Source organism: Anastrepha obliqua, chromosome 5 (genome assembly GCF_027943255.1).
Source record: "Anastrepha obliqua isolate idAnaObli1 chromosome 5, idAnaObli1_1.0, whole genome shotgun sequence".
NCBI classification, from domain to species: Eukaryota; Metazoa; Arthropoda; class Insecta; order Diptera; family Tephritidae; genus Anastrepha; species Anastrepha obliqua.
In genome coordinates, this window is record NC_072896.1 from 20280335 (window position 1) to 20306153 (window position 25819).

Here is a 25819-nt window from a genome sequence, read left to right on the forward strand (position 1 = left end):
TTAATTCAGGTCTCTTCAGTGCTCTCAAGAAAGACGAATCCGCGTATGGAATGCTATTTTCTGAATAGAGCAATGCATGTACACAAGAAGTTATCCACGGTTTCCTCTTCTTCAATATCTTGACAGCTCCGACAAAAGTCATTATGTGGTACCCTTAGTTTATTTCCATGTATTCCAGTTAGACGATGCCCGGTTAGTACCCCTATCGTGTTTCTCATATCCTTGTCCCCTAAGATTCAGTCGAGATTTTGTACGTCCCTTCTCATAACTTTTCACAATTTCTGGCACACCTTTGTGCTACGAGATCTCTACTAAATAGTATTCTAAAATAAATAGTCTCTTCTGTTGAAGAAGTTCTGAAGATCCTTGTATATTCTGTTAAGCACTTAAGCAGTTGATAAGACTTCAAAATGTTGAAGATCTCATCCGAGCAAACACATTTTTTTACCCTAGAATTACTAAATATAACTATGAGATGTACGGTGTGCTGAAGTCCAATAACGTCATACATCCACCATTAAAGATCGCTTTTAAATGGCATTTTATAGAGAGCTTTTAGTCTAGCGGCTTCACATATTCTTATATCATATTTATTATCATGGAGGGCAATTCATATTTAGTGCAAAAACCTTTCATAATTGCTCCGAAATATGAGTACGTCCACAGTAAATTAGATATATGTAATAAGTTTCCCCATTCGACCACTATCTCTTTTTGTAACCACAGATATAATGGACGATTTCCTAACGCTCTGCTTTACTGGATCTGCACTATCATACACATATAAATTGTAACTACTATGAACCAATGAACCATTATTTCTCATCACCGCACATTCCTCCTTTCTTTTTTTAATGGTTTCATTCCGATCTTCATGAAATCTTCCACACATCAGTTGAATATGGGATACATCTATTAAAAGGGCTGTGGAAAAAGTGAGTTTAGTGGGAAGTACTCCTAAAAGCCCACTCTCGAATAAGATGGGAACTTTCGTTTTGTGCAAACTTTTGGGATAATAGCTTAAAAACTGAAGGACTTGTTGCATCAGTGGCGCCAGCAAGAGGTAGCTGGCGACCGCAGTAATAACGCAAGCACACGAAATTTAGCGAAGTCCTCAACCATCAATGCGACCCTTCTGCCAGAAAAATGTGACACACAGATGGCACTCCAAGCGGTAAGACGATGTTGTTCCTAAGCAACGATAGGTGGGCATTCCCACTATTTAGGACTGGTAACGGCAGAAATCAAAACATATTAACGAAACCAACGCAAGACTGAGTCTTGTCGAGGCCCAATGCTCCCGAGAGGAGTGAATAAGGAAAACAAATTCTATTAGTGACGTCGTACACCCAAAATTGTTTCCAGTAAGCGTATTTTTTTCTTTTTAATTTTTACCTAAATTGAAGCAATCTTTAAATTCTCGGCCAAGCAATGCTCAAATAATATTATAAGAAAAGAAGATAAAGCTGCCTAAATTTTAAACGGAATTCCAGTTTTAAATATGATATTTCAAAAAATTGGAAAAAAAACACAAACGCTACCTTTCACTTTTTTCGACCCGCACTAATACATATTAAAGTGCCTCAAAAAACAATTTGCACATTTTCCAAACTAGTCATAAAACCAGATATATTTTTTATATACTATAAATATTGCAGCTCAAAAAAAAGTATTTTCTTAAATAACTCCACTTTTAGAGGTACGAGGTACGACTGATAACACCTCTATCTAAAGGACTTCATTCATTAAGTACCCATTAGTTGAATTTAATAAAATCTCAAAATTCGTTGAGATATTGATATTGTTCAAATTTTTGAATATTTACTATAAATAATTGAACTTCTGTTTTTTTTTTACTGCCTATTAACCTTAAAATATTTCCACTTAGCGTATAAGAATCTATTATATTCATTGGCTTAATAAATAAATAAATAAAGAAATAAACTTATCAGCCATGCATATTAAAATATCATTTCAAACGAAATTTTGCACATTTTTATTTTTTGTATACTCTTTAGCTTTTTACTTTTTTTTACTATTTTACAGATCATTGATTTTAACTGCCTCACTAAAAGTATTTTTATTTTATAATTTTTTTGAAACATAAAACTCAGTAATAAATAAACTATTTGGAAAAATAAACCCTCAGCTAACTCAGGCTCCATGTCATAATATTTTTTTTATTTTTATGATAGCTGTATTATCACCAGTTCAGCACCTCATTATCAGATGTAATAAATGTGAAAAGTTGGCCATACAAAAATTGCATGCAAATTACAATTAAACTTTAAACATTGAACGATTTTCTGCTTACATGGGCAAATCTGTGTACATATATATATATATATATATATATATGTGTGTGCGTACTTGCCTTAGTCACAGTCAACTCATTAATAGTTTTCCATGGTAATGCATTTTTACTGCAACAAAATGCATTTTTTCCGCTAAGAATTCATTACATTTCAATAAAATTTTTTTGAAAATTCGCTATTTCAACTAATATAACCAACTCACGAATGCCTTAAAATGTTATTTTGCTACAGCAAATGAGAGAAATTGTGACTAATTGTGAGTTTGGTGTGCAATATTGCTTTTTAAATCAAAAATTTCTTACGCTCAAGAGGATCTGCTTCCATTTGTTAACTCTCACAACAAGAATTTTCTCTCCCCCTACAAAACACAGCTGAACTTAGTTCTTCATTGTGTTCTTCTTCTTTTCGTGCTTTCACAGCGGCTTTATAGTCGGCAAAAAAGTACCGGGTGTCGCTTTCTTTGACTTTTAATATTTGACGTACTATGTAAATCTGGCGGCCGCCGTAGCCGAATGGTTTGGTGCGTGATTACCATTCGGAATTCACAGAGAGGTCGTTGGTTCGAATCTCGGTGAAAGCAAAATTAATAAAAACATTTTTCTAGTAGCGGTCGCCCCTCGGCAGGCAATGGCAAACTTCCGATTGTATTTCTACCATGAAAAAGCTCCTCATAAAAATATCTGCCGTTCGGAGTCGGCTTGAAACTGTAGGTCCCTCCATTTGTGGAACAACATCAAGACGCACACCACAAATAGGAGGAGGAGCTCGGCCAAACACCTAACAGAAGTGTACGGGGCTTCTTCAGCGTGCTGGGATTGGTGGGTGGGTCATCCGACTGCTGAAGTTTTGGGTTCGCTTCAGAGACCCGAGGAGACTCCTCCGTTACCCTTGTCGCCCAGCTAAACGAGTTCTTCTCTTTAACAAATCACTCCCTCTCTGGAACCGCTATTAAGCGTTCCAGTAGCCTGAAGGCAGCATGCCTCTCCTTGTAGTCATGCCAAGCAGAATCTGCAACTACAGAGGTATCAGTCGCTCGGTTTTACCACCTTTACCAAGGCTAGTCCCGGTATTGGTGGCACAAGAATTTGACTTCTTGGCCAAAGGTATATTATTTGTACTTCCACGTCTGCTGTTGCCAGGTTTGTCCTCAGCGCCAGTTTACGCCGTTCGAAATGGGCTAGCCGTAAAGGGCTTGGATGTTCTGACACTTCCACTAGGCTAGGTTATCCCAGCTTGCGTCGTACTGATAGAAAACTGGCTCGATCTAGATTTGGGGATGGAAGCTATAGCTTCCTTTGCATTTAAGGGCTGCTTGTCCATAGAGGTTGTTTGTGTTTTGAAAAACTCCAGCTGTTTCGCACGATCACCGTCCTCCGTGACAGACATGGTTGTCTTATAAAAAGGAAGGGGAAACATAATGCTCGACCATGGCAGCGTCCCATACCACGGCAAGGTCATGATTGTACCCCGAGGTGACCCGGTATCGAGGTAGCTCCGTAGAAATACAGTCGGAAAATCGCTGACTGCAAACCACCCAATAGGCACGGGTCGGATAACACCTTGGGTTAGGGCGAATTTTTTTAACAGGGCTTACTCCCTCTGGCGACGAGGATGAGATAATATATACCACCTTAGTCAAAAAGTTTCCTTAACAACCGCCAGGTATCGCTCTAAATCAATTGATTTCAGTTCTCTCTTTTTGCCTGCAACTTTTCTGTCTGCACCTTTAGAGTTTGACTAATGTTTTTATCATTAAGTTAACAGGGATGTTAAACTCGCCTGCTGTTAACAGTCCTAACAGCTGCTTGCTTAATAGTTTTCGTATGTTAGACATATCGGCAGAATAGCAAAAATATCTTAAATGTCACCCAAATATATTCTGACGAAGAAGTTAATCGGCATTTTTTTATGGGTGCTTACGAATAATTTGAATAGAAAATCACTTATGTTAGCTACACTTTCTGAATAACATAGTAAGGTGTGCTATTTGTTCTCACCTTCTTATATTCGTAAAATTCGGCTGGAGCATGGGATTTATCGAGAAAAGAAGATAGATATTTTTAAGTGACATATAAGTCTGTATTTTCCCTGTCCGTGTAATTTTCCTAGGCACTGTTTGTTAAACACTGACACACAATTTCAATTAAACTGAATTCTTAATTGCCCCAGATCACAATAGCTTCCGAACATCTTACGTAATAAATAAACTCATTCGAGTACAAACAAATATTTGTAGATATGAACACAAATGCTTATACACCTTGTTGCATACATACAGACATAAATGTCTGCAACACTTTTCAGTACTTTGTCACAAAACAATTCAATAAGATCTTTCAAAACTAAATACTAATCAATCAACAGTTTTGGCCCTTTGTACTGCGGTACTTTTCATTAGTTGTCCCTTGTAAGCACTTTATGGCATTGTTGTTGTTCTCCGCTTTTCTAATAAGTCATGTGTCATGTGTGTTTTTTAACGAGCTGATAAAACTCAGAGTACAAATATGCATGTATGTATGGAATAGGCAGCAACAACAAGGAAACTATAGCGCTCTTTAAACAATCATTACGGTGGCAACAACCACAACGGCAGCTACAGAAGAAAAAAACGAAGTATAACAATCGACAATATCGACGGCGATAAAACCATAAAAAAGCGTAAACTAACAGAATATTTAAAAATGTTTAATTTTCAATTAAAGGCTGGCATACAAACGAGCTCACTTATAAGAACTATAAGTGAAGAAATTTTTGTGACAAAAGTATTTATTTATTTTTCACTTATGGAGCGCAAAGAGTTTAGGCGGCATAATACAACTATAGTAGAAGAGTCAATTGAATGGAGCACATCAAAAAACGCCAAAAACCCTCCGCCTCATAAAAATGTAACCTACTTCAAAATTGAGTAATACTAATAGTATTGGCAGCTGCGGCCAGATGCTATGGAAGCGATGATACAAATAATTAAAGAATCCAAATGTAAAAGTTGAAGGCTTGAAGTTTAAGCGTTATAGCGACTATCTAGAATACAAGAATGCATGAATGGCAATAAAAATTGTGACATTTAATGGCAGCCTAGTCTAAGCAATCCTTGAAAATATCAGGCCAGTCCATAAGTTCGTGCGCATTTTACCCATAATTTCACATTTGTACGATTTTTGCATACAAAAAATTATTCACGGAACTATTTATATTTTCTTTGGTACATTGTGCATTCAACAAGTGATTTTAATCGCGGATAGAAGCACGTGTTGTTAAAAAATAAAATGGAATCTTCGAACGCGTAGAAGAGGCATATTTTGAATTTTTTTTTTTTTAAGTCGTAAAAATGCAACAACTGCTGCTGCAGAAATAAACACTGTCACTGTTCACGGAGATGATAAAGTGAGTGTAAGGACTGCGTAAAAGTGGTTTTACAAATTCCGAAGTGATAACTGCGACGTGGAGAATGCCTCGCGTGCTGGTCGTCCTGAAGTCTTTAACTCCGACGCCTTGGTCGAACTCGCGAAAGCTGAGCTAAATTTGACGGTCGATATGATAACTCAGAGGTTAAATTCATTGCATGGAACAGTTCACAGGCACCTGGTTCAGTTGGGAAAGGTTTCAAAGCTGGGAAAATGGGTTCCGCATAGACTTTCCGTCGCCAACCTTCAGCAGAGAATGACTGTGTGTTCTCAGCTGTTGCAACGGCTTGAAAATGAAAGTTTTTTGAACCGTATCGTTACTGGTGATGAAAAATTGGTCCTTTACAATAATCCTGTTCGCAAACGCTAATGGTTGGATAAAGATGAAACACCAGAACCGACCCCTAGAGATGGCCTTCACCCCAAGAAGATTCTTCTATCTATTTGGTGGGATATGGCCAGTATCGTTTATTATGAACTTCTAGAACCAAACCAGACGATAACTACTGATTATTATTCCCATCCGCTATCAAATCTGAATGAGGCACTTAACAAAAACGGTCGTCTTTAGTGAATAGACGCAAAGTTTTGTTTCACCACGACAACGCAAGACCTCATACCGCAAGGCAAACATTAGGCAAGCTGAACAAGCTCGGATGTGAGCTAATGCCGCATCCACCATACTCTCCGGATATTGCAATAGTGTGAATGAGGTGCATTCAATCCTTAGGCATGTCGACCTAGGATACAGTGGCTTGTGATCAATGCAACCAACATAGAAACGTTTTTCCTTGACAAATTAAGTAGCGCCTTTGAGCGACTGACGTCAGATGCTGGCCAAATTCTTTTTGTAGCGCGGATCATCGGACCATGCATGCCGGATCATCAACCCATCTCGTGTTGGCTGAAGTGGCAATGCTACTTATACCACTCAGTTTATAGGTTGAGAAGGGTATACCTACAATTTCCATACCAAGAAGGAGGCGAGTAGTAGTCCTTGCATGTCTCTATGCACGACACCCATGCCATATTTGCGAGCAATTATGGAATTAGTAACAACCATACCAAGTGATTTAATCGCTGCTAGACTATCCGAGTGGATACAGATTTCTCTAGATAGTCATCTTTTGGCCTAACCAGACAGCTACCTCATTAATGGTGAGAATTTCAGCCAGCAAAACGCTACAGTGATTAGGAAGACGAGCCGAAGCACTTATATTTGGTTTCTTATGGTAGACGCCAAATCCAACTCTACCTACAAACTTTGACCCATCAGTAAGGAGCCGTAAGTCAACCCACTCATGTCAGCTGGAATTTTAGTTGCTCCATAAAGTTTGTGTGTTGAGGAATTCTCAATTTCTCTGATCGAAGGTCTGTGATATTTTCGGCTCGGAGAAGCTCTAATGGAATTTCTTTCTGTTAAGTGTATAACCAAAATTTTTACGCAAAATTCGTTATAAGGTGAATTCACACGTGAATATGTGGACTAAAATGTATCCCTTGTAGCACACACGAGCTATCAGCCGAAATAATTATGACCGCAAAGCGCTATTGAAATTCTGGCCAGCAACTCAGAATTTCGGTAATAATTTTTAACAAACTCCAAAGGTTGCTTGTTCCTGAACTCGTACTTGAAAATGTGAGCCCTGAGTGACGTTGTGACTTTGTCAGATGGTAAAATAATTGAGGAGGAGCCTGCTTTAGAGGCTTCAAAAAATCGATTTTTTTTTTGCATAAATGTCTTCCCAAACTATCCAAGTATGTGTCCTCAAAATTGCAGAAGCAAATTCAAAATATTTTCGGAGTTACAGAAGAAATTGTGAGCAAGCGTCGAGCAGGTAAACGTGCGGCCGGATCTCTCGAAGTGCGATTTATCGGTTTTTTATTTTTGCGATTTTCCCTAATTGGCGGGAAAGATAGGGAAAAAGTTAAACATCCTATCGAAACGAGATAACATTTATTGTATTCGGAATTAAATTCTCTTCTAGTTGGACCTAAAAAACCTTAAGAAAGTTATGATTAACCCACTTTTTAAACAATCTAAAGTGAATTTGTTTTTCCAAAAAAATTAATTTTTGTTTTAATTTGCGAAAAATTGTTGAATTTCTCACTTTTTGTTTAATTTTCTTGGTTTAACTAGAAGCTATACTATACCAAAATAAAAACTTTTTGGTTTCAGATGAAAATTGCGACCTGCATCTTTCCCGCCGCACGACACATGCACACTCGAGACGCCTCGGCAAAATGCTTGTACCAGGCATAATATGACATATATTTTAATGAAAAAAATTAAGAAGACTGTTGAAATATATGATAATAAAACCGGAAAGTTTCGTTTCAATCGCATATTTCTTTCCTTCCCAAAAAATCCACGAAAAAATCGATGTTTTGAAGCCTCTAAAGCAGGCTCCCCCCTTATACAGGAGTAGAACGGGTATGGGTTGGTGGCCGCCGTAGCGAAAAGAGTTAATCCTTGAATACCGTTTGATAATCCTCACCGTGTAAAAATGTGTTTACCCAAGTCCCAACCGCCATTGTAGCAAATACCGACCGGGATCAAAATCTCGGGCACCAAAAGATAGAAAAGGTTTTTTTTCTAATAGCGGTCGCGCCTCAGCAGGCAAGAACAAACCTCCGAATGAGTTTCTGCCATGAATAAGCTCTTCATAAAAACCCCATTTTGCTTTCAGATGGCATTGTACTATAGAGCCCTCCATTTGTGAAACAACATCAATCCTCACACCACAAATAGGAGGAGGTGCTCGGCCAAACACCAAATAAAGGGTGTAAACACCAATTATATGGGAGAAAAAAGGAACTCCCTGCATTCCATATCTGTGGTGTCCAGCTATGGAAACCCTTTGGTTTTTGAATATTTCGTTCTCAAAAAAAGGGTTTAACACCTAACTCCTGTTTAACACCTGTTATTGGAAAACCCTTTATGTAGTTTTCTTACGAGTTGATAACCTCCTGCTTTAGGGTAAATACGCCCAATAAGTTGTGATGCGGAAAATCAATTTGAAAGCTTTGACAAAAAGGCGTGAAAAAGTATTAACAACATAATTTGGAAATGAATGCATGTAAATTATTATATTTTAAAAGCAAAAGTCTTTTTTTATCTAATACTGAAAAGCACCGCAATTTGGCAATTTATGGTCATCTTAATAGACAAGTAAATATTGAAAGCGGCTCAAAGGCGAAATTTTTGAAGTTCGCCAAAGAAATTTGTTAAGGTTGCAAAATGCGTAAAAGCAGATTTTTGCTAATTACAATTTCCCGTTTTCTTTTCAACAACCAAATTTAATGAGCAACTGTGCTTATTAACTTATTTTAATAGCCAACGGTTTTTTAAGCTCCTTAAAAAATATGCTTTTTTGCTTTTTTTTTGTTTTTGCGTGCAAATGTCGTAAATGGGAAATGTAAATTTACTGCTGTACACGCATTGTAAAGATCTCTGTTCATCTTTTTCGACAAAACTAGTCGAAAGAAAAAAAATCAATTAATGAGATAATTATGTATAAATGGCAAGAATTTCAAATTGCTTAATTGGCAGCCCTCGCTAATCAACACGAAATAGCGAAAGTAGTTCTACATCTTGAATTTATGCTTTGAATAATGAAACTTGACTTCCCTAACGATTGTTCACATGTTCCAAATTTTAAATTTACGATATTTTATGTGCCAAATATGAATTTAAATTTGGCTTTTTATCGTTCTTTATTTGTTCCCCTCCAAATAGCAAAAGCAACAGCGCTGATCTCATTTATTTACACATAAAGTTTAATGTTTATTTTATGCAAAAATACACACAGATCACTTGCACACACACATATATACGTTTGTGTGAATAGATATGCACACATGACATCCGCAGCGCTCTATATTTCGTACTTTTTCTCTGTACAAATTTATCCAGCAAATGCGTCAGAAAGCAGAGCATCTTTTCTTTATTTTTATTTTTTTACCAACCATAACTGGATATTAATAAGTAAAGTCACATGAATGAAGATTTCTTTTTGATAATTTTTTTTTCTACTTATTGTAACTACTTTTTTTATTTTCTTATCATCCCACAATTATTATTAATTATTTTTTTTTTTTGTTATTTACCCACATCTTACCCGCAAAGCAAATCACGAACCACCCACTATTCGAATTGGCTTAAATCATTTGATAATTGAATATTTAATTAACACTTAGCCAATTATGTAAGTCGAGTGATAACACCATTCAGTGCGTTAGCACGAGATTTGTTTTTTTTTTTGTTTTTTGTCTTTTCAAATGCCTCGCGTCACGTACCGGCTGCCGTGAGAATTTTCAAACAAGTGCTCGATATACGGCCTATGTACGTGTGCATATAAAAACTTCCGTTGACTCTAGTCAAATGTTACGAACACCTTCGTTGTCGCAATGCAACTGAAGCAACTCAAACCAAACAAACAAAAGCGTACAATGATCGGTGCGAGTGGCATATGCGAAGTGGACGAGCGCCAAAGTTGGGGCTGTTCGTGAACAGGCCGAACAACACCAGCAGCCGTGCTGTTAATTGAATGAGCTGTTAACAGAGAGTGGTAACAGTACCTAGTAATGTATAATAGCACTGCAAAGCAGATGTGCGCCAATATATTGCCAATACGCGCCAATCGAAGCTGCTCAAGAAGTAAGGCAGGAATTTAAAAAGATTTGTCAAAATTTTCAATTTTAGATAAGCAAATTTTTTTATTATACATAAATAGAGAAAAATTAAAATAAAAAAATTCATATGTATGCCAGCAACTCTATCTAAAGCATAAACAAAGCTGTTTCTTAATCTATATATTTGATTTGGGCATGCATAAGGTTGCTAAATAGGTGATTCCCAAACCCGAGAGTGCAAGACTACCATTCGGTTGGTTCTGGCTTTGATGCCACTTAAGATACGATTCATAGCTTCAAACAGCATCTTGCAGTAGTCAATTGTAAAGCAGCAGCTGTCAATAGAGCACTGGGAAGAATTCTCCCGAACGTATCATAGTTGGGACACAAGGCGGATTATTGTTAACAGTAGCTGACTCGATAATATATTGTACAGCGCCGATATGGGCGGAGCTAAACATAGCCATATGCGTGAGGTGTTTTGGACACAGGCGCACACACTATGGCAAAATTGCAAAATTTCCGATGCACCATTTACTCCAAAAACACCGAAAAAGATATGGATATTATCGAAGACGTAGAGTCTCCATACGTCTCCACGAGAGGCACCTGCGTCAGCAGACATAAACGTGGCTTCACTCTGATGTAATATCTTTAGGTCCCGGGGTGAATTTCAACCAAGATGGAGGATTGTTAAAGTACAGGGTGGGCCATATAGCGTTTGCTTTTTAAACCACCTATTTTTTTGACGCTATACGCTTGAACAAAATTGGGAAATATTGAAAACCTATTTCCAAAGTGGTGAGTATTTTTCTTCTTTTCTGATTTTCACATCGGTGGCTGCGTCAATAAGCACAATTGTCGGATTTGGGGCTCAGAAAATCCACACGTTACTGTAGAGAAGGAAATGCATCCACAACGAGTCTGGCGGCATCATCGGGCCATTTTTTTTCCCCGAAAATGAGCGAGGAGCCGCGGTTACAGTAAATGGCGAGCGTCACCGTGTCATGCTCAACGAGTTTTTGGTTCCAAAAATTGAAGAGGATGACATGGACGACATTGGATGGTGCATCTTGTCACACTGCCAAAGTTACACTCCAACTTTTGGCTACCATTTTTAAAAACCGAATAATCAGCCGAAATTCCGATATCAATTTGCCGCCTCAGAGCTGTGATATAAGCCCGTTGGACTATTTTTTGGGGTGAGCCGTTAAGAACAAATGCTATGCGAACCATCCAGAGACGATTGATGCTTTAAAACACGAAATCGAAGCTGCCATTCATGAAATTGGAGCCCAAACAATCGAAAATGTGCTTAAAAATTGGGTTGATCGAATGGCCTACTGTAAAGCCAGTCGTGGCAGTCATTTGAAAGATATTATTTTTCATTCATAAATGACAATGTTCAATCTTCAAAATAAAAAAAAAGTTTGAAAAAATATTGATTAATTTTTTTTTATAGCCGATTCAAAAAGCAAATTTTACATGGCCCACCCTATATTAGTGGGAGCATGCCACTGGTGCAACGGCGCTTGTGACATTTTGAGTTAAACCTCCTCTCAAAAAAAAAACGATACGATACTCCAAATGATAGAAAAATAATTTTCTAATAGCCGTGGCCCCTCAACAGGTACAAAAACCAGGTTTCCTGATACCAATGGCATGCTATGATTCCTGTTTCCATTAATGACAACCTCACTTGCATATCAGCACTTCATTTCTTACGAAAATTTGGCTAATTTGGTTCAAAAAGAGGTCTTCTTTAACAAATTGCTTGTATTTTTATTTAAAAACTAGCTGACCCGGCAAACTTTGTTCCGCCCTAGAGGCAGATTTTTTATTTTAATAAGTTAATTTTTTTATTAATCAAGTATTTCAATGAAGCTTTAATAGATTGCACTCCTCAGTTAAGCACCTTGTGATACACGACATTTTTTGTTTTATTATCAGGCGCAAGAAAAAACAACGCAGATGGTTTTCCGACCCGTGAACATGCCACATATAATTGACCATGTGAGAAACATTGATTTTCCAGATTCAGACCAGAAACTTTCAAGGATTGGCCTTGTGATTTGTTAATGGTCATGGCGAATGCAAGATGGATCGGAAATTTAAGTATTTTAAACTCAAACGGAAGATCGGTTGGGATCATCGAGAACCTCGGGATGAGAACTTCTTCACCTTCGAATTTTCCTTTGAGTATCGTCCATTGCAAAGTTTTGGTGGACTTATGTTTTGAAGCAAGATTGCTACGGAGCCAACTTTTAGGCGTAAATTGTGCTGTGGTAAGCCAGGCACACCCAAGGAGTTTAAAAATTCAATTGGATATTTGGTCGCTTCATCTTCATTTGTTACACAGTCAATGGATTTGAATGAATGCATTTTTCCAATGATATCATTTTGAATTATGCAGTTTAGGTCATCTACATCTTTATTCTTAGCCGCTAAAATTGCTCGCTCACTCAACCATTCATTATTTTTGTAGTTATTAATGATGTTTGGGAATACTTTATTGATAAGTCCGTCTTTCGAAGAGACAAAGTTACAGAAATTCTGAGGAAATGAAATCAATCCGCTCGATTCGTCGACAGATACTCGACCATTACCGATAGTCAGTAATTGCTCAGAGAAATCTTCAGTAGATGTATCATTAAGTAATGCAACTCTCATGTTTGTTGTCAGCTGAAGTTTCTTCACATAGCGCCATGGATTCGATGATTTGAGGCAAGCGTTTATTTCGTCAGCAACCGTTGATCTTGGAACTACTGGCAGTGTTTGGCGGAAGTCGCCAGACAGTAAAATCATTGCGCCTCCAAAAAAGTCAATAATGGCAGTTTCACTCTTCCACTAACGCAGCACAATTCGGGCGTTTCTCCGGAAAACTTCAATGCGCCACAATACTCGCAAACAACGTTCATTGGTCCAATGCAAACGCTAGGATGCAAGCAGTAATCAGTGTTGCAATCATATCAAAACGCTGATCCATTCAAATCAACACTTGATAATTCTCTTCTTGTGCGTCGAAAATGATCTACTTGTTGATCTCTGTTATTCGCTCAACGATTTCGCATTGCCAACCGAGCCGTTTCACGGGCTGCCTCGCTGTGCTCTTGTGATTGAGAAGCACGAAGTCGAGCCATACTAACGCGGCGCTCTTCACGGGCAATTCCTTGTGCTTCTTAAGTCGTTTCATTCGCAATGTTTCGTATCTTTCTTGCATTACGGCTTTGTCGGGAAAGATTCGATCGTCTTGGTCGCGGCAAGACTACAAATTACTGTGAATTTATATTTCTGACAAAATTTATATTATCAAATTTTCTACTTAACCATAGACAAAATTACGTTTAGCTGTCTTTTGCGTTTTGTTATTCCATATCAGATGCGTTTTTGTTATACCACATTTTGCAGTGGGATAAAAAGTATCCTATGTCCGTCTCCTGGTTCTAAGCTACCTCTCCACCAATTTTCAGCCAAAACGGTTCAGCCGTTCTCGAGTTATAAATAGAAACTATAGCCAATTTATTATTTAACAAAAAGCTTCTTTGCTGTCATAGCGTAGGAAGCAAGAATTGGCGTTCGTTGTACCAACTCCTGCAGAAGCTGTTACGATGTGGAGGAGGCACAAAGTATGCAATACCTTCTGCGACACTATCCGGTACTATCTAGGGGAAAATCTCAAACGATGGGTAAACACTTCTTAAAAGCACTTTTGGAGATCTGTAAAGAGGAGAAACCTGATGATATTTCTAGTGGAAATTGGTTTTACGAACCCAAGGCCAAGTGCCTAAGTCTGACCCAGTAAGGGCAACCACGTAACTTCACCCAACCTAACCAAATCAACGTATGCACTGGGTAACGAATATTTCTTTGTAGTCACTTTTAATTAAGTTTTATTTGCCGCTCCTCTACAATCTTCGAATGACTAACCTGTATGCTTCATCACTCTTGTTATCAATCTGGGTCGTATCGATAAAAAATTTTCGGAGTTGTTGATCCGGTGACGATTTAAATGTAACACCCCTCACCCAATAGAGTGTCACACTAATGATTGGGTTAGGTACCCATCCAATAATATCATTGTATAGACGTACAACTCTATAATTTGCTCGTGCTCTGAAGCTGGAATTTTTGGCGAGATGGAAAGAATTGAGCTTTCGTAGTCCCTTGTTAATAATCCTACTGACTTTCAGAAAGAAATGTAGCCATATCTATGGCTGGGATGCTGCAGAGCTGCCTTAGGGCATGGAAACCTGAGATGATGTATTAATCTGCTTGAGTAGTCAAGCAGCTATCTCGGCCGGCTAGCCTTTGTGGGAAAATTTGAAAATTGTGAGCGAAAACATGGACGGACTGAGCGAGCTTCGCAGGAGCGCCACAATACCAGGCTGTCACGACCTACAGATAGGAAAGTCGAGAAACAAGCTGACCTACTTGCTAGAGTTGTTTCAGTAGAAAAGCTCATTGGTCCGCAAATGATTGTGTGATGCAACGCCGATACGCGCAAAACTGTTATCAGCCGACTTGTGTCACAAAAACACTGTGAATACTCAAGAATTATGAAATTCTCTTCATCGTGATGGCTACTGGCATCTGAACTAACACTGTCAGTCCTAGAAGCTTCTTGTCGCCCCACATAGCGGTAGGGCAAAACTTCAACTGACTTTCGGCAAACGCCAATTGCGGAGCATTGCTGGGAAATGCACCGAATTAATTCTCTTGAACCAGTTTCTAAAACAAAACAGATGAGAGGGTAAGCGACTCGGCTTTAAGTTGAATAATGAAGATGATAAGACTGTCTTCCATTCTTCTCCTTCTCCTTCTTCTTCTTCTTCTTCTTCTTCCTCTTCCTCTTCTTCTTCTTCTTCTTCTTCTTCTTCTTCTTCTTCTTGATTGACGCGATACCGCCTAAGCGATTTTGGCCGACAGTTCTCATCCGAGGCTTTGTTTTGTTTTTCATTGGGGGAGGATTTTAACGGGGCGGATACCAAACCCAGCGCACATCCAGATATTCTAAGTTGCTTCGTCTTCTCCCATTAGCTCGCTCTCAAATGTTTCGGATGTTCGGGAGCTACCCAGAGAATACTTGTGACCAGAAGTTGTGAGCTGCTTGAACCGTATGCAGAAGAATCCTCCTGGCCACTTTCAAGTGAATGGCATTTAGGGACTTTGCTCACTTGCGTGGATTTTTACACACGAAATCATCCTCAATGGACTTCCATTATATATATGCATATATATATATAATTGGCGCGTACACCCTTTTTGAGGGTTTGGCCAAGCTCCTTCTCCTATTTGTGGCGTGCGCCTTGATGTTATCCCGCAAATGGAGGGACCCACAGTTTCAAGCCCACTCCGAACGGCAGATATTTTTTATGAGGAGCTTTTTCATAGCAGAAATACATTCGAAGGTTTGCCATTGCCTGCCGAGAGGAGACCGCTATTAGAAAAAGCTTTTTCTTCATTTTGGTGTTTCACGCAGATTCAAACCTACGTTCTCTCTGAATTCCGAATGGTAGTCACGCACCAACCCATTCGGCTACGGCGGCCGCTGTACTTCAATTACATATGAAAATTTGCAGCCTACGGTCTGGGGAAAGTGTTCTGCCTAGATGATTCGATATCATGGATGTCGATCTCATAGATCCCAATTTAATCGAACTTCTTTGTTTTACGACAGCGATGACCCGCCTGATTGAGCTTCAAAGGTCTTAAGAACTTTACAGGTGCGGTTTGGACAGCGATATGTATGTAGCGTCAGACTGGACTTCTTGCTTGACAAGAAGGAGGGAGACACTTTGCTGAGGTACAATGGTTAAGCTTCTACGAGTCTGGTACTGTGAGTTGCTCCCAATAAGCAAATCAGTAAACAAGTAAAAAAGAAAAAAATACTACGCACTCACTGCTGATGACAGCAAAATTATTGCCACTACTTGCATGTTCGTTAATGTTTTTACCGTTAAATACTAAGCAAATCTACAAAAGCATTTCTATTAGAACACCCTTTATTTATGTGAGTGCGTGCAAGTTGATTGTAGTTGTTATTGTCATTGCATTGTTTTGTGCTTTAACTGCAACAATTGCTCTACTTTATTGTTGTTCGTGGCTTGGTACTTCAGTGGCTGAAATTCTACATATAAGCCTTCATACATACACACATACATACATACATGCATACAGACTGCTAGTAGTGCTACTTGATTTAACACGAAAGCTGTGCAAACATTGCGCATTTTTCTTGCCTTATCAGCATTTTTCATGCAATTTTTCTACTCCACCACAAAACGAGATACTCGTACTTCGCTAAGTAGAATTATGTAATTTCTTGTGTAATTAGCCAAGTTGCTCTTATTCGGAAAATGACGCGTGAGACACTTCAATTGTATCAGCAATTTGCTAAATTTTCTGGGAAATTATGAACAAGAATTTCAAAAATGCAACAGCTTCGAGAGTACAAAAGAGATAGAAGTTTAAAATGTGCATACGCAGGTAGATATGAATGTATGTGTGTACATATGTACATAGACATCTTACTTGTTTCTTATAAGTTTACATCAGTGATGGGAAATATTTTCCAAGTCATTGGAAAATGTTGCTAAGTGCCGTTTACTCAGAATGCCTTAAACGGCAGGTGGCGAAAAAAGTGATTTCTCAATGTATGGCTAGCGAATTTCTGTCAGTTAGCTTCTGTTAAAGTTAAATCGATATTGGATTGTCTGTTAACTATTAACCCAAAAAAAGCTCACAGAATATAAATAAAATTTTGCTTTGCTGATTTTTAGGAAGTCCATGCCTACAGTTTTCAAATAATGGAAAATTTAAGACAAATTCATCTTCTTTCTATGATGAATCAGAACGATTGGGTTGGGGAATAAGTTCGTAGCGTTTTTACCGAAGAGTTTTATTTAAACAGAAAACAATAATTATATCAATAATTTAATCAATTATATATTCGGTGTTGATTTTGACCAGGTATATACCTATGAAATGAGACTTTCAGCTATTAGTACATAGATGTCGCTAGGACTATTTTTAAAACTTCCCAAATATCTTGTTCATGTCTGTCAATGTCTGTCATCTGTCAACAATATTCAGTTCATTGTTTGTTACGTTTCATACAACAATGCATTTTTGTCGCTCTTAAAAATGTCGATTTTCGTGCCTTCATGCTACGATTTGCGGACAGCGTTGATTTTCTGTTATCAATTGTAGGTAAACGCTTCTCAAGCTCATCAAATGCTTATAGAAACTTATGGTGGACATGCTCTAAGTAGAGCACTGTGCTTCAGGTGGTTTGAAAATTTCCGAAGTGGTGATTTTAGCGTGTAGGACGAGGACCGTGGCCGGCCACCGAAAAAGTTTGAGGACGGCGAATTGCAAGCTTTGTTCGATGAAGATGATGGTCAGACGCAAGAAATGATGGCAGAGCAGTTGGAAGTGACCCAAAAAACCATTTCCAAACGTTTGAATGACATGGGCGTGATTTTAAAGGTCGGAAGATGGGTGCCGCATGAACTGATAATATTATATGACAATGCACCGCCACATCGAACAAGAGCGACCGGGAATTGGTGTAGACGTACGTTTAGGAACCGCTGGTGCATGCGGCTTACTCACCAGACTTGGCGCCTTCCGATTATCATTTGCTTGCATCGATGGGCCACGCACTTTCCGAGTAGCGCTTCAATTCTCACGAACCAAAAAATGGCTCGATGATTGGTTTACGGCCAAAGACGGCAAATTTTTTGGCGCGGCATCCACAAATTGCCTGAGAGATGGGAAAAATATGTCGCTAGCGATGGACATTGATTTGAAGATTAAATTTGTAACCATTTTTTGTTAATAAACGTTTGAAATTGAAAAAAGTCTCATTACATAGCTAAATGTGGTATACAACGTCTTCTATTCCCACCTCTCGACCGATTTGTTAATGACGTTCCGCCAAAAATCGCCTGGTCTGGTGTCAAAGAAGTTGTTGAGCCAGTTTTTAAGGACCTGTTTATTATCGAAGGTAACGCCCTTCATAGGGTTTGACAGCGAGCAGAAAAGATAGTAATCGGTCGGTGCAAGGTACGAAGCATATGGCGGGTGCTGAAGGACCTCCCATTCGAGCTCTTAGAGTGCTGCTTCGACGACTTGTGCAACATGTGGCCTGGCGTTGCCCATTCAAACAGATGTTTTCAGTCGAACAGCCTCATTTACGCGGTGTAGCTGGGCAATGTAGAGCTCCGTGTTCACCGTGACATTCTTTTCGAACATTTCCCAGTGCACCGTGCCCTCCCAGTCCCACCAAACACACTCGGTAATGTCCAAATTAGAAACGCGCTGTGAACACGAAATCCCAAAAATAATATTAAAAAAATTTCTAACACCGGTCGCATCTCGGCAGTTAATAGTAAGCCTCCGAGTATATTTCTGTCTCGACAAAACTTCTCATAGAAAACCAGCTGCCATTCGGAGGCCGCATAGCATTTCTTGCCCATCCATTTGTGGAACAACATTCACAGGCATCAGCTGTCGGTTAGTTGGCTAAATGACTGGCCAGAGTATAGTTTACAAGTGTGCGGAAGCATTTCGCCTAGGGTAAACGCGAAAAAATAAAATCAGTAATGGATTTCAAACGTACAAATGTGATTGCTTTATATTTGGCTGGAAAATCACAACCAGCGATTGTTCGTGAGCTCGAGCACCTTAAAGTAAATCAAGTGTTTGTTTATCGCACCATTACTCGTCTCAATGATACTGGTAGCATCGCGAAACGTCATGGAGGTGGTCATCAAAAGACTGCAACGTCACGTGAAATGATTCAAAAAGTTAAGAAGCGACTTGAGCAAAATCCCCAACGAAGTGCCAACCAAATGGGGAAAGAACTGAAAATATCTGACCGGAGCATCCGCCGCATACTGAAAAATGATCTCAAAGTCAAGCTTTACAAGATCCAAAAGGCGCAAGATCTCGAACCAAAGTAGCAACAAGTCAGACTTGAGAGAGCGAAGGAGTTGCTTCGCTTGGCCGAAAGCGGTCAATTCCCGAACATTGTGTTTTCTGACGAGAAAATCTTTCAGATTTCGTAAAATTCGTGAACTCCCAAACGATAGGGTTTATTTGACCGACCGTTCATACGAGAATTTGAGTTATCGATTGGCCACCAGGAGGCAGTACCAGCCACAGGTAATTGTTTGGGCCGCCGTAACTACAGATGCGCTCTCCAATCATTTTCATCGCGCCTGGCGTCCAGGTAAATCCGAAATCTTATCAGCAAAGTATTCTGGCGGTTGTTTTGAAGCCGTGGGCTGACAAACATTTTGCTGGCAGACCATGGAGCTCTAGTGAACCAAGAATGGTTAGAAAACAACGTTCCGAGCTTCATAACGTCCACACAATGCCTCTCAAATTCACCAAACGCGAATCCAATGGATTATTTCTTTGGGCCATTTTGGAGAGCAAAGCCGAACTAAAAGATTCGCCAGTCTCGAGGCGCTGAAAAAAGCCATTGTCCCTAAGTGGGCCAAAGTACCTGCAAGTCATATTCGGGCAGCTTGCGATTCGTTTCTGGACTGTCTCAAAGCCATAGTCAACGCAAAAGGTGGTCATATCGAGCAAATGTAAATTCATTGCTAATTTTGTATTATTTTCACACAGTTTTTACATTAAAAGAATTATTTGCGCTAACGAACGGTCGGCTACTATGTTCAGGGCGGCAGTGGCCTTGGTGGGAGAGGTATGGAAGGAAGCTAAGCTGAAGGCGGTAGACAAAACAGATCTTCCTATGCGTCCGCGAGCACGTATCTGGCTCCCGTCCGAACCCTCTACTTCGGAGGAAATGGAGGAAATCCTCCGGTACTGCAACCCGAAATTCCCCACACACAACTGGAAGGTGGTTAAGGTGGAGAAGACTGAGGGATCTTATTGGCAAGCGCTGATTCTGCTGAATGCGGAGTCTCTTGGTCCTCCAGCTGAAGCAAAGGGGGTTATCAGCTATGGTTTCGCAAAGGTAGTCCTTCAAGTCTACCGAAGCGATGCCAGAGCGAATGTCTCTGCACATCCGGAGGTGCTGGAGGAAGAAGGGCCCACAGTTGAGGAAGCTCCCGTCGATTCCTTTTTGCGTCAGCTGTATGGAGGATAAAGTGGAATCATCTCAGCACCTGCTCCTTAGCTGCCCAGCTCTCGCGGGACTAAGATTCAAACATCTTGGTTCTCACTTCTTTTCTGCGCCTGCTGATATAGCAGGTCTTGATAACAAAAACCTGATGAACTTCATCAGCAGAATAAAGAGGTTAACACAACCGCAGACTGGTCACCGTTCATAGTCCACAAACACTCAACCCTCCCCATCCCTCTCCATTTCGTCCTTTTTCCTTCACCTCTTTTTCCCCTCTTGCAATGGTGTCACAAAGGATGAGCCAAACTTCCTTCGTCCAAGTAGACCCACTCTCTGGGCAACCATTAGTACCTAACCTAACCTAACCTAACCTACTTTGATATGAATAAAAGTAATTTTCCAAACTAAATGTATGACCTTTTTAATTGGTTACACCTCGAACACTTTTGGGAACTCTGCGAAAGTGTGCGTCTTAGGACTGATCTAAATCCGGTTCATTTCGGCAGAGTGAACTTTTTTTTTTTTGGCGGTGAGGTTAGGTTAAAAATGCCTTCGCACCATATAGTAACCGTCGCTACTAAGTGTGTGGTGATTCCACTAAAAATATCCCTCCTCTTCTCTTGGACCTGCATCCAGGGTCACCTGTTTTGAGAAACCTATGCTCAATGCTCTTCAGCATAGCTTTCCATTTCGCGCTTCTTTTTTCGGATAATATCCTCCACAAAATTTGCGACAGCATTCCATTTTTCTTCGTCTATCATCATTTTCTCGATAATTTCTTCAGTTGTAAATACACCAATAGCTCTTTGCAGACCTGTTCTCTCTACGTTCCACCTCTCGCATTTAAAGAAGATGTGCTCCGCATCATCATACTCAGTATCTCCATATATGCAGTTTGGTTGGCTCACTTTTCCCATTCGCCACAAATACTTGCGAAAGGACCCATGTCCGGACAAAAACTGTGTGAGGTAATAGTTAACCTCACCGTGCTTTCTTTCTACCCACTTTTTTAGATCGGGTATTAGTCTCGCTGTCCATCTACCATACCGTTCAGAATTCCATCTTGCCTGCCAACGTGTGAGTGTTTGAACTCTAATATCGGAGAAGTGTGGTATTGGGATTCCTGTGTTTTTTGTCTCCCATCTCCGTTTACGCTCTTGTGCTAGAATATCTATAGGGATGGTTCCACTGATAACTAACACCGCTGCTTCAGATACTGTTCTGTATGACGAAGCCACTCTGAGAGCACAGGTGCGCTGCACAGGTTGCAGAATTTTCCGCCGGCATTGCACCCTTAGCGAATCTGCCCATATTTCGCATCCGTATAAGAGAATCGAGTTCGTCGTGTCCATTAAAAGTTTTCGCTTGTTCTGCGTTGGACCTCCAAGGTTTGCCATGAGTTTACTTAGCATGCCGCTTACCTTGGCAGCTCTTGTGGCAGCATGGTTTATATGCGCCCAGTAGGTTAGCCTTGTGTCTAATTGCACTCCTAGGTACTTGACCACTCTTTTTGTCGATAAAGTGGCATCAAGTACTTGTATGTCTACTTCTAATGGGAGCGGTAGAGTGAACTTGATTTCCATAGGATTGTCTGTACAAAGGCAGAGAGTTCCAGTATGCGCTCCTCTCTTAGCTGTTATCCAGAGTTCTATAAAGCACAGGCAAAAATTCAATGCTAATTCACTTGGTTAAGAATTTAAATTATGTGAATTTTTTTTTTCAACTTTATTTGATGTGATTTTTCCACTGAATTACTTACTTGCACACCCTGTACTTAGCAGTGCTTAGCAGATTTACATTTCGCACTGCTTAGCTGAAAATAATTGCACATCCACTGCACGTGACATTTATGACATAAACAAATGCGCACAACAACAACAGCAACAGCTGCACGCAAAAGCAGTGTAACATCATCATTTTCATGCAGTGATTCAATTTTACTGCCGCTGCTTTTATGACTGACTAGATTTTTATATATAAAATATTATATGTATGTATGTATATGTATATGTGTATGTATGTAGAACGCGCAGTGCCACAATCCTATCAGCCAACTCTGGAGGCCTCTCAGCATCAGCACAGCGCAAAGAAGCAAAGACTGAGCCGGCAAACCACAGAAACTCGTCTGAAAATGGAGCAAACAACGGAAGCGTCAACTATGACGGACAGGCCGGCGGTGTAGCAAATGCAGCGGATGCCACAGAGAAAAAAAAGCAACAAAAGGCATTATGTTGCATGCGATGACTGGAGAATTATGGCAGTCAACTTTTTATATCTATATATGTATATGTGTATGTGTGTATGTATGTGTGTATGTATGTATGTGTGTGCATACAATGCTGCTGCAACATAGTTATTATTTAAGCTCCACTCTTCTCATTTCCAATGGTGGCAATTAAATGCGGGTAATTAGATGGCATATGTTGCATGCAACATTTAATCAACAACAATGACGACGGCGACAACAACACGAGAGGCGGCGGTGGAGCCCACTTATGTAATTACAATAGCATGAGCTGAAGGTGTTCACAAATACATACATTGATTTTTTTAAGTACGACGAACAAAATATCTGAGATTCACCTTTCTGCTAGGCGCACTCAAAGATCTTCTGAGATCTGTTCCTCTCATAGTCGGTACAACGTTACCGAAGCGACCAGACTTTATATCCATCCAAAAACTGTCACTTCAGCAACTTTGCACCAAAAATGTATAGATAAGGTTTTTATGGCTACAACAACATAACAACGTGACCAGAGCTTAACAGGGTCGATATATGCGAGCTGTAATTCCAACGCTCGAGTGTTCACGTCTCGATTAATTTCTCTGGGGCTACGTCAAATTCGTGATCTACGCTAACAAAAGCCAAACTTTTGGGAGGAACTCGACGCCAAGATGATATTGAGATAAACCGCGGGCTCAACCAAAACCACCCCTGCGAGAGGACTGCTCTAGCAGCATTGGACCTAAAAAAGGCTTTTGCTACAGTCAGCCACGCCACGCTACTAGATGATATTTTACAGTCGACACTCCCGCCAGGGCTGAAGAGGTGGACCGCGAACTACCTGAGTGGTCGTCATTCGTCGGTGCTATTTCGAGACCAAATCTCTAAACGCAGGATGGTGTCCTTTCACCCTTGCTTTTTAACTTATATATCTCTAAACTCCCCCAGCCACCAGAGGGAGTCTCCTTGGTCTCCTACGCCGACGACTGCACAATCATGGCGTCGGCCAATGACATTGATGGCCTGTGCGCCAAGGTAAACGACTACCTCGCCTGCCTTTCTCACTTCCTTACTGCGAGAAACCTACACTCCACCTAACCTTCACCACCTGGACAAAGGAGGTCAAACTGCAACTTGAGGTAAAAGAGCACGACACAGCAATTCCGACTGTTAACAACCGCAAAATCTTGGGAGGAGTTACCTTCGACAGTTTGCTCTCCTTCTCAGCGCATACAACCGTTATTGCCACTTAAGTCCAAAATCGCAACCGGGTCCTCAAATCGCTTACCGGCAACACGTGAGGCAAAGGCAAAGAAATGTTGCTATCGATACTTAAGGCAATAGGCCGGCCGGTTTTAAACCGAGCTACGCCTGTCTGGTCGCCTGGAATCGGTGATTCGCAGTGGACAAAGCTACAGACTTGTCAAAGCACTGCCATTTGGATTGCGACAGGATGTCTCTTGATGTCCCCACTTCAACATCCACACGACGAGGCACATATGCTCCCTGTAAATGAGCATAATAAACTCCTCAGCAAGCAGTTCCTTTTAGGGTGTTACCGCAGATACGAGACGGACGAGATCCAGGACAAAACAGACCGACAATTATTGAATCGGACAGTGTACAGACAGACAATTAACGACATTCATCGGAAGACTCTTACCACATTCTTAAGCTCCCGACCCCCCGAATGCCGTCATCGGAGTCCAATCATCACCCATTGCAGACGAAGAGCTCCAACTTCCCCGAGAGTCCCGCCTAACCATGATACAATTACGTTCTGGATACTTTAGTAGGTTAAACTCCTACCTATCCAGAATCGAATATTAAGCATATGCCCGGACCACATGCCCCATCATATCCACTCATCTAACACCCGTCTCCTTCTGAGCCCAACCTGTCGAAACAACAAGTTTCCTTGGCCTACCGTTAGATGAGCTAGACGAAGACTACCAGTGATTTACACTACACTGAGAGGGCAAAGTTACTGCTACAACAACAACAACATGTTATTGCTGGAATTTACCGCAGATATTGGCCCGAGTCATCGAAAATTGGGCCGACAGCTTGAACAACTACCAGCGAAACCGAGCTGGCCCTCTGAGAGATGTGCTATTTCTTTTAGAACCAAAATAAGGTCAGAATCAATTTGATATTACACACCTTTGTTGTTTTATTTAAACTTTGTTCATACCAGGTCACCCTATTTAAACATTTTCTTCAAACAATTTCTTTAAACTTTCACAATTTCTAATTCTGTTTCAAACAAATTATACTTAGGGCCTAAATTATATTCTAGAGGCTGCAATAGATTTGGTAGGCTTTGAGTCCAAGCCTATAATCAATCCACTGCCTATAATCAATCCACTCACGTTTAAGAGCATTCAACTGACTAAGCTCTTCCACAACCTTTTACAACTTTTTTACACAGTTGGCGATATCCACTTCTGAGGGGCAAAAGTGCTTGGAAAACTGGTTCAAGCGAATGCAGAAGTGTTTAATTTACACGAAAAATTATTATTTTACTGAGTTTTCACGGCGCAAAATGTAAAAGGCAACTCTCATATTTAAGTCACTTCTGTTTAATTTATATTAGTTACTGCTTTCGAGGTATTGGATTTTAAAGATTATTTTAAAGAAATATTTGTTTGATGCTTTCACGTCGACTCTTTTTAAATGTTAGTTGCAGAGTCCGATTATTTTTCTGTTCTCAGTTAAATAACAGAAAAAAAGTTCTTCAATTAATACAAATCATCAATAAAATTTTAACCAAGCGCTGATAGCTAAATAAAAGCTTGATATAATTTTGTAATTACGAAAAATAAAAAATTAATGAACTGAAACTGAAAATTTTTTTAAAAACTGAAAATTATTTTAAAAGCTATTAATAATTAATTATTAAATAATATTGTCTTTAAGTCCATCCTAGAGGTTGTGGGTTTGAATTCCGCGTAGAGCACAAAAAAAAAACTCATTCCTCAACCCCAAAAACTTATTATTTCCATCCTTACTCCCGCACAATAATCAGCCCATTATTTGTATTGTGACTGCTAGAACAAGCAAAATCAGTGGCATTGCATCAGTGGCGCCAGCAAAAGGAAGCGGGCGATCCCGGTAATAGCACACACACACGAAATTTAGC

General features: G+C 39.9%; 1 protein-coding gene across 1 annotated transcript in view; it reads right to left on the bottom strand.

Moving 5' to 3' along the window:
• Window positions 1-10118, bottom strand: part of LOC129249235 (ankyrin repeat domain-containing protein 29) — a 67173-nt gene extending 57055 nt beyond the window's left edge. The window contains exon 1 of the mRNA XM_054888926.1: window positions 9841-10118. The gene's annotated coding sequence lies outside the window, so the exon portion shown is untranslated. The remainder of the gene's footprint in view (window positions 1-9840) is intronic.
• Between the last annotated feature and the right edge of the window lie 15701 nt (window positions 10119-25819).